Consider the following 17,209-nt stretch of genomic DNA (forward strand, 5'->3'; position numbering starts at 1 on the left):
TAAATACCTTAAATTCAGTCAGTAAAAATAGCATGTGAAAAACGCCCAGTGCTACTTCTAGCTTTAAATCCATTAATTCGTATTTTTTATGAATAAAAACATTATTTAAAATTTCATGTTTCATATATTGTAAAACTGTTGCTTATTTTAATGTGTGTATGTGTGGTTAATGCACTTTAGATTCTTTAATAACATTATCAATGGATGGTGTTACAACAGGTCATGTGACTTAGACCCTACCTAGTTCACTTCTCTGTTTTTCATCATGGGAAGGAGCCATCCTAAATCTAAGATGAAATGGACTTACTTTTTCTTTTCTTGTATTTTATTCCTAATAATTGTACAGTCACAGTATGGTGAGTATAAACCACCATTGGTAAAAGGGTGTATATGCGAAGTAAAGGAGAGAGGGGGTGTGCATAAATTTATTATCATGTGAATGAATTCTACGATTTCTATGATTTTTTTCAAATGATTAGATTTTAAGCAAGATTTAAATAATTGATTATTTGAAAATTTCCTTTCATTATAAAGTAAGTTTCAATTGTTTCCTGAAATTCTTTATTATAAATTTAAAAAAAAACTACGTCGATAAATTAATACTAGTAATGCTAATTTAAAGAAATCCAAACTTCAAAATTCAGTTGAATAAAATATAAAGGCATTTTTTTTAAATGAGTATCATTTTCTTTGAAATAATGTACAAGAAAAAAATTCCCTACAAATATTTGTTGACCCCCCACGCCTATGGTTCTGGTATTTTTGTAGAATCTTTGTAAATTAATGAACATGCCTAAAAAATTTGTTTACCTGTAAATAATGGAGGGCATAGAGATATTATCATGATTAAAATTTAAAAACTAGTGAAATTAAATAGGATACTATGGAAAGCCGTAGGGTACCCCCACATTATTATTATTTTTTCCTATATAATTATACCAAAAATAATTATCTCATCCCAAAATAAAAAATCTTGCTTCTTTTTTTTTTTTTTTTTTTTTTTTTTTTTTTTTTTTAACATTATTATTTTCCTACAACAATTATAATCTTGTCCGTCCATGTGTACTCATTATTTTTATTTTGCCCCTACATTATAATAATTATTCTCACTTTACAATTATAATCTTTTCAGTTAGTACGGAGACATTATTTTTATACACCTCCAAATTATAATCTTGTCAGTCGATTCGTACACATAATTTTTATTTTGCACCAAGATTATAATTATTCTTGCCTCAACAATTTATAAGACTTCACCTCCTGTAACAATAATGTACTGACTGAAAATAAATAAAAATGTACACGCTTAAAAATTATAATGTACCAAGTCGACGTTATAATCTTTGCAACAATAATAATGATGTGCGCCCTTGTTCGCAATTATTTTTATTTTTCAACAGGAAAGATAACTTCTTTTCTAGTGACAGGAACGAAAACTCTGTCCTCCTGTTGAAACAATAATTATGTTGAGACGCGATTATAATTGTGACTGCACACATTATTTGAAGCGTGAAGGAAATATTATCTTGAGCGTGGAGAAATATTATTTGAAGCGTGGAGAAATATTATTTGAAGCGTGACGGAAAACAAGCGTCGATGCGAGGGAGATCGTCACGTGAAAAGGCCATGTGCGCTGTTCGATCATGTAAACAAAGTGGAAGACAGAAAGTCCAACGTTAGCTAGGCTATAAGAGGTAAGTAAAGACTAATCATTAATGTACATGTAAATGACTGGCATCATTCAGATAATGTCTCTTGAATCAGCTGTCAGTTTATTGTAATTAAGCTAGAGCTACCGAACAAACAGGTAGTTCGAATTGCCTCAGACAGCTGTCAGAAATAGATCATGTGCATAAATGTGAGATTAAGCACAAACTAGTACTTTATTAAAACCACCTGCCTGATTAAGAGCATATAGGGACGATCATTTGATTGGGGGGGGGGGGACTGATAGATTAAGGAAATAAATATTTTAACCTTGATTTTTAAGTAAATTAACTTCATCCACTGGCATTGCTAGAAATAAAGGAAAACAATGACCCTGTCAGACCATGACTGTCACTGTGATATCCCCCCCCCCCCACACACACCCTTCTTGCATGTGGTTAAGTGGTTTTCTGATTTTGGACAAGAAAAGAAAGTAAATAATCATTCTTAGATCAACTGGAAATAAATATTCTGTTCTGTGAATGCTAAAAATAAATAAATAATCTGACTTGACAAAATTTGCCACCTTTACCCCCACCCCTTTATAAAAAGGTAGTGACCTTAACATGGTGAAAAATGTTTTTCCTAACCAAAATTATTTCTCATCTACCATGTCTACTCCTTTGTACATGCCATAATCATACTTGTACATGTACCCATTGATATTTTTTAGATTTTGCATACAGTTTGTTTTTCTGCCACAGATTCAAAGAGAATTCAGATAGGAAATGGAACTATTGAACAATAAATTCTGCCTGGAAGCAGGAATTGCGGAATACAGTGCAAGGGATCCCCGATACTCTATTTCAAAAGTTATTGGTAAGGTGACTAAGTCCTTGATAAATATCATTAAAAAATACATGTATAGCCTTTGTTAACAATAGACAACTTTAGCATATTTCAAAATAGTATTTCTCTTTGTGGGGTCAATCTGGGATCAGCTGGCATGAGGGACTGTTCTCCCTTTAAGCCAATAAAAAAATTATAATGTGTTTGTTTCTGGTAACATGCCAAAAATATTAGGGAAGGTAGGTAGGCGATAACTTTTTTTTATTACTTTACTTTTTATTAGCTCACCTGAGCCAAAGGCTGAAGTGAGTTTTTCTGATCACATTTTGTCTGGTGTCCATATCTCTTTAAACTTTTCACATTTTTGACTTCTTCTCAAGAACTGCTTGACCTTTTTCGACAAACTTAACAACAATCCTGAGGTAAAGGGGGTTAAAGTTTGTTCAAATAAAAGCCACACTTCCTTCCAACTGGAGATAATTACAAATTAATTTAGTGAAAAATTAATATCATCTTTTAAAAATCTTCTTCTCAAAAATCTGTGGGCCAGGAAAGATGAAACTTTTGTGGAAAAATCCTCAGGTAGTGTAGATTCAAGTTTGTTTTAATCATGACCCCCAGGGGTAGGGTGGGGCTATAATGGATTATCAAAGTTTTACATAGGAATACATAGAGAAAATTTAAAAAATCTTCTCAAAAACAGCAAAGCCATGATTAGTCATATTTATATGGAAGCATTCTCTTAAAGTATAGATTCAAGTTTGTTTAAATCAGGACTCATGGGGGTAGGGAGGGGCCCAATAGATGATAAAACTTATGACAAAATAATCTTTAAAAATCTTCTTAAGCCATGATGAGTCAAATAAATATGGAAGCATACTCATTTAGTGTAGATTCAAGTATGTTCAAATCATGCCCCCCATAGGATGTGACCACTCATATATTTAAAACTTTTCAATACTGAACTGATTTCCAATTTTTCCTAGCCAAAGTGCTCGGGTGAGCGATGTGGGCCATGGGCCTCTTGTTTAAAGAATAATTTGCACATTTTATTTTAGGAGCTATACAAAGAATCTTGATTTATAGAAGTATACAGGTTTAAAAAAAAAAGAAAACAGTGTTGTAAAGAAAGAAAAGGATTTTACATTCAAAGAATTATGGATGGCACAGAGGTAAAAAGGACATTCAGTGTTCAAAAGAATTAGAAATTGATTTATTTATCACAGTGGCAGATTTAGCCAGGAAGGGGGGGGGGGGGCATTAAGAAAATCTAAAGAGTAATTGCACATTTTTACATTAATCAGAATTTTTGAAAATTATGTACATCCTAGAATTGATATATTCTGCAGTACAATTTAAAAAAAAACATGCTGCAGAATATATAAATTTTAGGATGTGGATAATATAGTAGGTGCTATATTTATATTTACATTCTTAATATATTGAAAACAGACATCTACTTTATAATTATTATTAAATACTGTACATTTAAGCTCACTGAGCCCAAGGTTAAAGTGAACATTTCTGATTAAAGAGTGTCTGGCATCTGTCTATCATTCATAAATGTTGAGTCATCTGTAAACTTTTCACATTTTCAACTTTTTTTTCCAGAATTCAACCAAATTTGTCACTAGACAATATTTGGTGGAAAGGATTTAATTTTTTTCAAATGAAGAGCCAAGGGGAGGTCATAAAGAGAAAATTAATGTTTGACGGTGTCATTTGAAAATCTTCTTAAGAACCACTAGGCAGAAAAATTAAAACTTATGTGAAAACTTCCTGGCATAGCGTAGTTTCATTTTCAGTCAAATAAGACCCCTTTGAGCACTCTACCATCGGCTCATACATTCACCTCTGTCATCTGCTCGCATATATCACAGTGATAAACATGAAAAATAGTGTGTTTGTTTAAATTCATTTTAATTAAATGCCTGCACTAATTTTGTTCCTAAAGGTAGCTACTTTCCAAGTAGATCTAGAACTATTAATTTAATTTAAAATAATTCTGGGAATGTTATGTTTTTTACATTATAATGTCAAAATCTTGATGCGAGCCCATTGCAGAGGTGTCTGAGAGAGGAACGAATGACAACTCTGCATAGGAGATTGCCCTTTGAGAGGATGGAGCCACAGTATGGGATTAAAAATTTGCATGGGAATATACTACAAACTAGAAATTTGACCATAGGACATGAATACCCCTACTAGGGCTTATCATGCATCATGAAAATTTGCATTTTTGCATTTGTGTATGAAGTTTGATGATAATATCTTGAAAAAAAAAAAGGTCATTGGAAAGGTCCAGGTAAAAAGGTTGAACAAAGTTGATAAATTCTTAACAAATTTTGCATCAGTGCATAAGCTTACATAAAAGCATATGGAATTGTTTTGTTGAAACTGTGTTACATGCATATAGTTATTTAAGAAAAAAGTGATATCAAGGTCCAAGGAAAAGTCCTGGTCAAAATTTTATGTTGCAGTTCAATAACACTCTTCAAAATGTATCAGCATATGAAGTTTGAATAAAAAATCACAATTTTTTCTTTAAAATTGAGCTTAGCAATTAACACAAAATTGAGAGAAATTGAGAGAAGTCAAGATCAACAAAATTTATGCAACTGAATAGCTCTTATCAATATGTATAAGCATATGAAGATTGATCCAAATCTCTTGAATAGAGCTACTTACTAATCTAAGAAAAATGAGGTCAAGGTCAGGGGAATGGTCAAATCAAAAATATGTTGATGAAGTTGAATGGGTCCCATCAATATGTATCAGCATATAAGATTTGATAAAAATATCTTAAATAGCTCTTGAAACTGAGCTTAACACTCTAATTTAAGAAAAGTAAGGTCAGGTTCAAAGGAAAGGTCAAGGTAAAAAAATGTTGAGTAGCTCTCATCAATATGTATCAGCATATAAAAGTTCAAAGTGTGATGGAAGGACACAAGAACATGTTATGGGGTTCAAGTAAATTTTTAATTACAAACCTTTAGGCTAAGGTGAGGCCACAATATTAGGTAATTTTTCATTGGAATAAAGGACTTTTTTTTTTTAAATTCTTCAGCCAGGAACAAGGTGACTAAGGTGAGCATTATTAGGTGTCTAAGGTGAGCATTATGGCCCATGGGCCTCTTGTTATGTGTCCTTTTCATTGATCAACAATCAGGTGATGTAATAGTATTGTTATATTTCAGAAATGCCTATGGATGACGTCATAACCAATTTTGAAAAATGTTTTGTTTGAAAGAAAAGGATCTGAAGAAGGAGACAGATCTATTTAAATTCGGATGGATTTATAGACTGCCAGACTTATTGCTATCACTTAATTCTGTACTACTAGATCTTTTACACTGAGCCTATAAGTTTTAGACTAGATGATTTATCTAATTTGAGAATCCATGACATCAATCTTTAAGCATTTCAAGATTACCAATACAGAATATGTACAGATGCAATAGCAGATGAAATCCCACATGTACATACACAAACAGGACACTGATATGTTACTGAAATTTAGAGATATTTCATTTCTCTCTTGTGCGGATTGAAATTGATCTAAGAAAAAAAAAAGGTTTATGTCAGACTGAAACAATATAATAAACAATTTTCTTTAATTTTGTTATGTGCTTATATTTTTAGGAAATATGTACCAATGTATCAGACAGTATATAGGGAACTTGTACCGAGTCGCTAGTGAGCTAGCTTTTCTAGTGATGCGGTAAAATCTCCCTCTATATTAGACAAGTTAAGCAATGTCGAGCCTGTTTAACCCTTGAATGGGTGACTGCTTCACATTACATTTACATGTAATTTTTTTTTTTTTTGAATACTAAATTTGAGTGTGAATTTCTTCTCATGGTCAAGCATGAGGTACTGCATAATTGTCATTTTTACATTAAAATGTGTGCATGTATTTATGGATTATCAGACACATATACACTATACAAAAAAAATGCATAATTTTCCTAATTTTTACCTTTTTTCAGTTTTGACCCCATATTATAGCCATCATTTGGTTCCTGTACAGTGCGAACAAATCTGTATAATACATCAGTGTTGTTTATGCCCCCCTAATCAAAGATGATTCAGGGGTTTATAGTTTTTGCCCTGTCTATCTGTATGTATGTCCCCAAAACTTAACTTTCCCATAACTTTTGTTTTGTTGGAGCTATGCATTTCATTTTTCACATGTGTATTCTTTGTGACAAAACCTTTCTTTGGGTACCAACATATTTGACCTTTGAGTTTGACCCATTTTTGTAAAATTTTACCAAACTTTTACCTTGGCAATAATTTCTGAACAGTTGGGGCTAGGGCTTCATATTTCTTATGACAAGACCTTCCCATGACCACCATTAATTTTGACCTTGAACTTGTTGTTCGACTTTTGAAAAACTTTAATCTTCACCATAACTTTTCAAAGGTAAGTGCTAGGGCTTTCGTATTTTACTTGCACATTTCTTGAGACAAGACCTGTCTTTGGATAATAACATTTGTGATCTCTTGACCTTGACCTTGGAGTTTGACATGAATTTGAAAAACTTCGACCTTCACCATAAGCTGCCATATACATACATAAAAATGCCATTATCACATGTACATACATGTATGGCAGAGCTCAAAGAAGTCAATCCAGCTTTTCCAACATGCATTCCTTTATATGTTTGACATTCAGATCCAAGAAAATACCATAAAAAATCATCACAAATCATCCATTTTCATATAATTTTAACACATTCTTTGGTACTTTGGTAAATATAAATACAAATTTCATAAATGCAATCAATATAAATGCAGAAATTCAAGTTTGTTCACTCATGCAGATCCCACTTTATCAGCAGTAACCTGAGACACAGATGTGACACTTTAAATGGAGTATTTCATATACATGTACAAATTTATCAAAAATGCATCACTTCAAATTAGTGTCAAATGATGTCAAAAGGACAAATTTCATGTGCAAAATGTTCAGGAACAACACATATTCTTCCATCAAAAATTCTCTGAAATTTGCCAAGACTTCTTTCTTCAAAGTTATTCACATTGAATTTTTGTCCAGATCTGCACAATCTTCTATCACAAATTCCCTGAAATAAAAAGTTTGAAACACAGTTAGAGTTTTTATAATTACCATGCATAATCAAGGGAAACCTGAGATGGAGAATTTTTTTCCTGCCAATTTTTTTCATGATAACTAGTATGAAAAGGAAGCATCCTATTAGTGAAACCAATGGTCTTCATGCCAAAATGAATTGATTTATTGTTTACTTAAATTTTATTACTTTTTAGTTTTCTCCTCATTGAAAATAAATTTCTCCTTCATTTGTGCCAGGTTTAGTTAAAACTGGTCCAGTAGTTCTGTTGAGAAAGTCTGATACATGTATTAAGGTATTCAGTGTATACTGAATGGATTTTGAACTGTTTTGAATCATTTTAAACTAGTTAAAAATGTATTGCTAGATAATGATGAAAGGGAAATAAACCAAATTCACATGACTGATAACATGAAAGAAGCTGGTCATTTTGCACTTTAACATTTTTTGAAGAGTTATCTGCCCTTGATGAAAAACCCAAAAATTTAATTTTATCAAAATATCTGTGGCAAATGATTCATTTTATTTCATATTTTAATAAAGAGAGAGTTTATGCATATTTTCACCAAGAGCTCTACATGAAATTCAAATTACTTCTTACAATATCTTAATAAAACCTGCACTCCCCATAGACTTCATTGTAAAATTCAAGGTGCAATTTATTTGACAATTCCTTTGGTGGAGTATTTTTATTTAATAATACCAGGGGTTTTGAAAAGACACCAATTGAGGCAAAATTCTTGTATAATATTCAAAGAAAAATATACGAAAATTACTAAACATATATTCTAGATGTTTATCCAAACTTGTTTAAGAAGAAGTGTACAACAGAATATATAGACATTAAAATGTAGCACACAGTTCCTTTAAGTATTGGAACTCTACAACTCCAAGGAAAACGACAATAAAGTTCAAACTACGTTGCGTATGTCCTTAAGGGATCAGAAAAGCTCTCTTGAACCATTGGATCAGATGAACTTCCAGGTCAAAACAGAAAAAGAGACCCAAGTTCAAGAAAATCAAGCCAGGCTGATGGATTTGAGAAATAATGCATCTATGATCTACATTTTATTTCATTTGTCACAAGTCCTTTTTTTTGTGGTCAACGGAGTTTGGCTTTAAATTTTTTGTTCTATCTTTTATTCATGTACACAATATGATGAATAATATAAGGTAAACTGCCAAAAGACATTCTGTTATATGAGTGATGAATACAAAACCAATAACACTATTAATAATTATGCCCTGAACATTTTACATTAAATAGTACATAATTATATTAATCCTATGCTATGCATACAGTAAGCATAAATCTATAGGAGACCCACAAGGAATTTACAAAAATATTAAATGCTTAAGAAAATAAGCAAAAATAAAAAGGTCTTTGACCCCCTAGGAAAAACAGACCCTTGTAAAATGGTTAGGAGTGTCATGCATCTGAAGTGACTTGTCCTGGCTACACCCCCCCCCCCCCCCCTGCAATGCCAAGGGGCCCTGATTCAATACATTGCATGGGACCCCTGGTCAATTTCATTCATTAATATCATGGGCTGACTGTAGCATTATCTTTAGGGGAATTTTCAAATCCATTGTTTTTCTCATCTCTCAACCAATCACATTAAGCCATATTCTATGATAAACAACTTGTAACAGGTGATTCTTCCTGTTTACATTATCATATCTAAATATTTCTGAAAGCTTCAATTTGATTGGTGCTTCTCAATGAGAGAAGCAAGACTTAAAATATCACATGAAATTAGCCAGGACCCAGGACCCCTGGCATTGCAAGGATGTCCCCCATGATACTTTTAAAACATGTCTATCCAAGTGTTTTAATGAGTACAATTGTTTTGTTGTGTGCATTTTATTCATATGTGTATTTAACTTATATATGACTATGACCCAAAAAAACAAAAAACAAAAAAAAAAAAACAAAAAAACAGCGGCATACTGAATATTTTACTGATGCTTACAAAATAAGAGCCCTAAGGGCCATATATCTCACCCGAGCACTGTGGCTAGGAGAAAAAAAGCAGAAATCAGTTCAGTATTGAAAAGTTTAAATACATATTGGTGGTCCCAACCTACCCCTAAAGTGGTGGGGCATGATTTGAAGAAACTGGAATTTACACTTACTGAGGAAACTTCCATATTTATTTGACTAATTGTGGCTTTCAAAGATTTTTTAAAGATTATTTTCCTATAAGTTTTAACTTTCATTGTGGCCCCAACCTTCCCCGAGGGATCTTGATTTAAACAAACTTGAATCTACACTATCTGAAGAAACTTCCATATAAATATGACTAATCATGGCTTTGCTGTTCTTGAGAAGATTTTTTTAAATTTTCCCTATATATTCCTATGTAAAACTTTGATAATCCATTATAGCCCCACCCTACCCCTGATTTAAATAAACTTGAATCTACACTACCTGAGGATTTTTCCACAAAAGTTTCATCTTTCCTGGACCACAGATTTTTGAGAAGAAGATTTTTAAAAGATGATATTAATTTTTCACTAAATTAATTTGTAATTATCTCCAGTTGGAAGGAAGTGTGGCTTTTATTTGAACAAACTTGAACCCCCTTTACCCATGGCTACTTTGTTGTTAAGTTTGGTTGAAATACATGTAGGTCAAGTGGTTCTTGAGAAGAAGTAAAAAATGTGAAAAGTTTACAGACAGATGGACACTAGACAAAATGTGATTAGAAAAGCTCACTTCAGCCTTTGGCTCAGGTGAGCTAATAAAAAGCAAAGTAAAAAAAAAAAAAGTTATCGCCTACCCACCTTCCCTAATATTTTTGGCATGTTACCAAAAACAAACACATTATAATTTTTTAATTGGCTTAAAGGGAGAACAGTCCCTCATTCCAGCTGAACCCAGATTCTCCCCATAAAGAGAAATACTTTTTGGAAAATGTTTAAGTTGTCTATTGTTAACAAAGGCTATATTTTTTAATGATATTTATCAAGGACTTAATCACCTTACCAATAACTTTTGAAATAGAGCAGCGGGTATCCCTTGCACTGTAATCCCCAGTTCTTGCTTCCAGGCAGAATTTATTGTTCAATAGTTCCATTTTCTATCTGAATTCTCTTTGAATCTGTGGCAGAAAGACAAACTGTATGCAAAATCTAAAAAATATCAACGGGTACATGTACGAGTATGATTATGGCATGTACAAAGTAGTAGACATGGTAGATGAGAAATAATTTTGGTTAGGAAAAACATTTTTCACCATGTTAAGGTCACCACCTTTTCATAAAGGGGTGGGGGTAGAGGTTAAAATATTTATTTTCTTAATCTATCAGTCCCCCCCCCCCAATCAAATGATCGTCCCTATATGCTCTTAAGCTCTTAATCAGGCAGGTGGTTTTAATAAAGTACTAGTATGTGCTTAATCTCACATTTATGCACATGATCTATTTCTGACAGCTGTCTGAGGCAATTCGAACTACCTGTTTGTTCGGTAGCTCTAGCTTAATTACAATAAACTGACAGCTGATTCAAGAGACATTATCTGAATGATGCCAGTCATTTACATGTACATTAATGATTAGTCTTTACTTACCTCTTATAGCCTAGCTAACGTTGGACTTTCTGTCTTCCACTTTGTTTACATGATCGAACAGCGCACATGGCCTTTTCACGTGACGATCTCCCTCGCATCGACGCTTGTTTTCCGTCACGCTTCAAATAATATTTCTCCACGCTCAAGATAATATTTCCTTCACGCTTCAAATAATGTGTGCAGTCACAATTATAATCGCGTCTCAACATAATTATTGTTTCAACAGGAGGACAGAGTTTTCGTTCCTGTCACTAGAAAAGAAGTTATCTTTCCTGTTGAAAAATAATTGCGAACAAGGGCGCACATCATTATTATTGTTGCAAAGATTATAACGTCGACTTGGTACATTATAATTTTTAAGCGTGTACATTTTTATTTATTTTCAGTCAGTACATTATTGTTACAGGAGGTGAAGTCTTATAAATTGTTGAGGCAAGAATAATTATAATCTTGGTGCAAAATAAAAATTATGTGTACGAATCGACTGACAAGATTATAATTTGGAGGTGTATAAAAATAATGTCTCCGTACTAACTGAAAAGATTATAATTGTAAAGTGAGAATAATTATTATAATGTAGGGGCAAAATAAAAATAATGAGTACACATGGACGGACAAGATTATAATTGTTGTAGGAAAATAATAATGTTAAAAAAAAAAAAAAAAAAAAAAAAAAAAAAGAAGCAAGATTTTTTATTTTGGGATGAGATAATTATTTTTGGTATAATTATATAGGAAAAAATAATAATAATGTGGGGGTACCCTACGGCTTTCCATAGGATACATACATATATCCTTGTGGTTTTATGTAAGCTGTGTATATTATACCAAATGTTAAAGGAAAATTTTACTATCCAGGCCTGATGTCGTACGAGTGATATGTCGAAATAATTGAACAGTTGGGGAGGGGTAAACAAACGCGACTAATGGTCTAAGCTTCCTGCACTGAGTTTTCATAACAAACAATTTTTCTTTACTTCATTTGCCAAAACAACTCAAACTGAATTTTGCTGGGGGGGGGGGGTGTCCTATGTAAGATTTTTTTTATATCCTTACCTCTGCCCTAAAGCCAAGGTCTTCTTTACAACTCCTTTTTTTTATACATACATGTATATGTTTTCTTATTTTGAATAATTCCGACGAAATGGACCCATGCAAGTTTTTAGGGGGTTGAAAAATGTTGGAAGATGTACCTGATTTCGTCTAAAAAAAATCATTTTGTTGCCACGGTAGCTTTTTTTTTTTTTTTTTTTTTTTTTTTTTTTTTTTTTTTTTTTGGTTATATGAGTATGAGCACAGGCACCTGAATTTCTTTTCAATAAGATTCTCGATCCTCCCTTAAGCTATATATAGAGGGATGGGGGGTATCTAGAGCTTTATTTGCAACTTATTGATAAATTTTTAGACGTCAGTGGTACGAGAAGAGACACTGGATTTAGGTTTCCATTGTTAGAAAGATTAAGGAGGCTGGAGGGTCAACAAATTAACCATAAATTAACCACCAGATTTAACTTAATTTTTTAGATATGATATCTTAAGTTGTCAACTATCATTTGGCAAAGAAAAATTTCAAAAATTTTAGTTTTAAAATTTGATCATTTTCTATATCTTCATATGGAGCTCTTCTTCTAAAGGAGATCAATATAGTCTAAAAATGGCCACAACCCCCCAGCCTCTTTAAAGTCTGGAAACTAGGATGGGTTGGGCAAATACTCAACTTCTGCCCGCAAGTTAATGAAGGACCCTCTGTACACTAATATAAGCATTATTTTTGAACATAGAAAAATGATATCATATACATGTAATATTAAAATCTATATATCTATTTCAATGTAGGATATTAGCCATTTACCCCCCCCCCCTCCAAAAAAAGTTCAAAAACAACAAAGTACTTATAAACAGAAATCATTGTTCACTACATGGAAAAAATGCATCCAATTAAATAAAATTAAATAAAAAGTTTTTTTTCTAATTTTCAGATCTAAGGGCTGATCACTTCAACTGCATAAAAATATCTAATAATTACAACTTTTTAGTGTACAGTGTTTGGAGGGGTCCTTAATAGCATGCATGGTTTCGACTGCGTTTTGTGACGTACCATCAAGATAACCAATGCATTTATGGCCACCCTTTTCTTAGAAACGTGGTCTTTATTTATTTTTCATTATCATTTTAATCCAACTTTAATTGTCCATAAGGATTAATTCGTAAAATTTGTGTATTATTACACTTTTGAACCTTTGGAATCCTTTATTTATTTTTTAAAGATTTTAATTACTTCTAATTCAAATCATCGGTTCGAATGTAAGAATACTTCTTCAATTAATGTAATATTTTTATTTTTATAAAATATGGGGCATAAGTGAGAACTACATTCCGATTGCACATTCCATAACATTTCTTCTCCGTTTTTTTTTTTTTTTTTGTTTTTTTTGTTTTTTTTACTTCTGAAAATATCTACAGATTGTACATACGAGGATTTATCGGAAAGTTCATGGACTGAACAATTAATTGATACTATTCATATAGACTGTGCTTACTTTATAAGAAACTTAGAACAACTAAAGTTTAAAAAGTATTGAAAAATTTAGCTTGATACGGTGATAATTTGCCAATTTATTATATATCAATTGCAAAAGATATTATATTGTCATCCGGTGTTGTCGCCGTTAAGTTTTATGGTCGTTGTCTCTCAATGTCCTCTGGTTCCGACTCAATACAATTTTCTTTACAAGATACACTGGTGTTTAATACTATCTGAAACCTATTTTATTTAATTACATTACCTTAAAATATTTCAAAACTTAATATTGTAAATGGATCTTTACCTCACTTGACTTTAGTAGTTTAGTCCGCTTGTCTGAGCAACGTTACTATTCCGTATTCGACTTGACGTTGGCACCCCGGATTAATTTGTCTCTCCTCTCTCTGAATCTTTTGTTCCATTTAAAACAGGCTACTTGAGATTATTTTATATCCCTCCAGCCTGTTTTTTTAAAAAAGATATTCCAAAGATTGTGCGAGTTTTCCCTTTGAAACTATGAATGAAGCAAAAAAGACACGCACCTTTTTCCGGCGTCACTTTTTATCCACAATTTTCTTAGCACTCTCTGTTGAATTTACGATAATTGATGGAACTGACCAAATGAGGAAAAAATTGTCGATTTTACGGAACAAATGTGTCAAATTTCACAAGTGAATTAACATAACATTAGACCATTGACAAATGCTCGTATCAAAGACTCACTGTAGAAATACATCGTATGTTGCGATTGTAATGGTCATACCATTGCTTACGAAAACATTGACAATTTATTACGTATGATTGACTAAGCCCTAGCTCTAAAACTGGCTGAGATTCAACATTGTAGAAATGATATTGCTCTGTTCACCTACACGAACATAACATTTATTTTTTCAACATTGTTCTAAAAGAAGTTCGAGAACTTCCAGAATGATACATTTAGTTATCACCTGCACCCGAGCTTCCAAGTGAACATAACACTAAATGAATTTATTTATTTATTTATTCTACATTGGACCCAAAAATAGACGAGAACTTCTAAATTGATACATTTGGATATGAAAAGTTATTTCATCTGTACCCGACTTTCGAGTGACCATTACATTTTTTCTTACATTACATCAAAAATAGATGAAGAAATTCCAAATTAATAAAACTGGTTGTTTTTATTTTGCCTTCCATCTCTCACTGCATGCGATCGGCTTGAACTTCAACAAATGTAAACAACAAGAAAAATGGTAATAATTGCTTTCCGAGTTTGTATCATTTAATCATTGAATCAAATAATAAAACAATTATTGCTGTTTTTCAGTCAATACGATGATTTAACCACTCTTGAATATTATATTGTACTCTTCAGGTGTCTTTTCACTAGTGTGACAGGAGTGACTTTAAGGCTAAAAGCTGAAAGGTCAAGGTTGACCTTTTTCTTTCTCCATCTGCATTTCTTTCAGCTCTTCCACCCTTTTCTTAACACAAATTCCCTGAATTAGCTTCAGTTGCTATATTTTTCACTCCTGATTCGCACTGATTAAAATAAAACAAAGATTCAAAATTCATATCCAACAAAATAACACAGGATATCTCTCTTTACGATAACAGTTACTGAAGCCTCGACCTCAACTGAAGCTGAATCATCAACTGAAGATGAAACAACAACATTAACACAAGATGAAACATCAACAACACAAGATGATGCAGCAACAACACAAGATGATGCAGCAACAGCGCAAGATGAAACAACAACAAATGACGAAACTTCAAAAATACAGGCTGAAACAACAACACAAGCTGACACAGCAACACAAGCTGAAACATCAACAACACAATATGAAACAACAACACAGAATGAAAAAGAAACAACACAAATTGATACAACGACAACACAAGCGGAAACAACAACTATTCAAGCTGATACAATAACCACACAAGCAGAAACAACAAGCACACAAGTAGATACAACGACAACACAAGCGGAAACAACAACTATTCAAGCTGATACGACAACCACACAAGCAGAAACAACAACTATTCAAGATGATACAATAACCACACAATCAGAAACAACAGGCAAACAAGCAGATACAACGACACCACAAGCGGAAACAACAACTATTCAAGCTGATACAATGACCACACAAGCAGAAACAACAAGCAAACAAGCGGATACAACGACAATACAAGCTGCAACCACAACAACACAGGCTGCAGTAACAACAACAGAATCTGCAACAACACCAGTAGATACTGCAACCTTAACAACACAGGCTGCAGTAACAACAGCAGAATCTGCAACCACAACAACACAGGCTGCAGTAACAACAGCAGAATCTGCAACCACAACAACACAGGCTGCAGTAACAACAGCAGAATCTGCAACAACACAGGCTGCAACAACAACAGCAGAATCTGCAACAATACAGGCTGCAACAACACAAGCTGCAGTAACAACAGCAGAATCTGCAACCACAACACCACAGGCTTTAGTAACAACAGCAGAATCTGCAACAACACAGGCTGCAGTAACAACAGCAGAATCTGCAACAATACAGGCTGCAACAACACAAGCTGCAGTAACAACAACAGAATCTGCAACCACAACACCACAGGCTTTAGTAACAACAGCAGAATCTGCAACAACACAGGCTTTAGTAACAACAGCAGAATCTGCAACAATACAGGCTGCAACAACACAGGCTGCAGCCATAACAGCAGAATATGCATCCACAACAACACAGGCTGCAGTAACAACAGCAGAATCTACAACCACAACAACACAGGCTGCAGTAACAACAGCAGAATCTGCAACCACAACAACACAGGCTGCAGTAACAACAGCAGAATTTGCAACCACAACAACACAGGCTGCAGTAACAACAACAGAATCTGCAACCACAACAACACAGGCTGCAGTAACAACAACAGAGTCTGCATCCACTACAACACAGGCTGCAACAACACCAGTAGATACTGCAACCTTAACAGCACAGGCTGCAGCAACAACAGCAGAATCTGCAACCACAACAACACAGGCTGCAGTAACAACAGCAGAATCTGCAACCACAACACCACAGGCTGCAGTGACAACAGCAGAATCTGAAACCATAACAACACAGGCTGTAGTAACAACAGCAGAATCTGCAACCACAACAACACAGGCTGCAGTAACAACAGCAGAATTTGCAACCACAACAACACAGGCTGCAGTAACAACAACAGAATCTGCATCCACAACAACACAGGCCGCAGTTACTACAGCAGAATCTGCAACCACAACAACACAGGCTGCAGTAACAACAACAGAGTCTGCATCCACTACAACACAGGCTGCAACAACACCAGTAGATACTGCAACCTTAACAACACAGGCTGCAGCAACAACAGCAGAATCTGCAACCACAACAACACAGGCTGCAGTAACAACAGCAGAATCTGCAACAACACAGGCTGCAACAACAACAGCAGAATCTGCAACAATACAGGTTGCAACAACACAAGCTGCAGTAACAACAGCAGAATCT

At 33.5% G+C, this 17,209-nt stretch overlaps 1 protein-coding gene and 2 long non-coding RNA genes across 5 annotated transcripts in view; 2 read left to right on the top strand and 1 right to left on the bottom strand.

Moving 5' to 3' along the window:
• Positions 1-17,209, top strand: part of LOC133176914 (serine-rich adhesin for platelets-like) — a 166,867-nt gene that overhangs the window by 87,908 nt on the left and 61,750 nt on the right. The window lies entirely within an intron of this gene.
• On the top strand, positions 1,392-6,113 carry LOC133176934 (uncharacterized). Of its 2 annotated transcripts, XR_009719587.1 has the most exons (4): positions 1,392-1,694; positions 2,412-2,526; positions 3,555-3,668; positions 5,694-6,113. It is a non-coding gene; the product is annotated as an uncharacterized LOC133176934 (long non-coding RNA). The 2 variants fall into 2 exon arrangements; XR_009719586.1 differs by lacking the exon at positions 3,555-3,668.
• On the bottom strand, positions 7,210-11,295 carry LOC133176935 (uncharacterized). Of its 2 annotated transcripts, none has more exons than XR_009719588.1 (3): positions 11,165-11,295; positions 10,582-10,696; positions 7,210-7,586 (listed from the first exon to the last, which is right to left on the bottom strand). It is a non-coding gene; the product is annotated as an uncharacterized LOC133176935 (long non-coding RNA). The 2 variants fall into 2 exon arrangements; XR_009719589.1 differs by having other exon boundaries at positions 10,582-10,727.

Source organism: Saccostrea echinata, unplaced genomic scaffold (genome assembly GCF_033153115.1).
Source record: "Saccostrea echinata isolate AGI-Se365-2 ecotype Australia unplaced genomic scaffold, CSIRO_AGI_Sech_v1 ptg000084l, whole genome shotgun sequence".
In the NCBI taxonomy this organism is placed as follows: domain Eukaryota; kingdom Metazoa; phylum Mollusca; class Bivalvia; order Ostreida; family Ostreidae; genus Saccostrea; species Saccostrea echinata.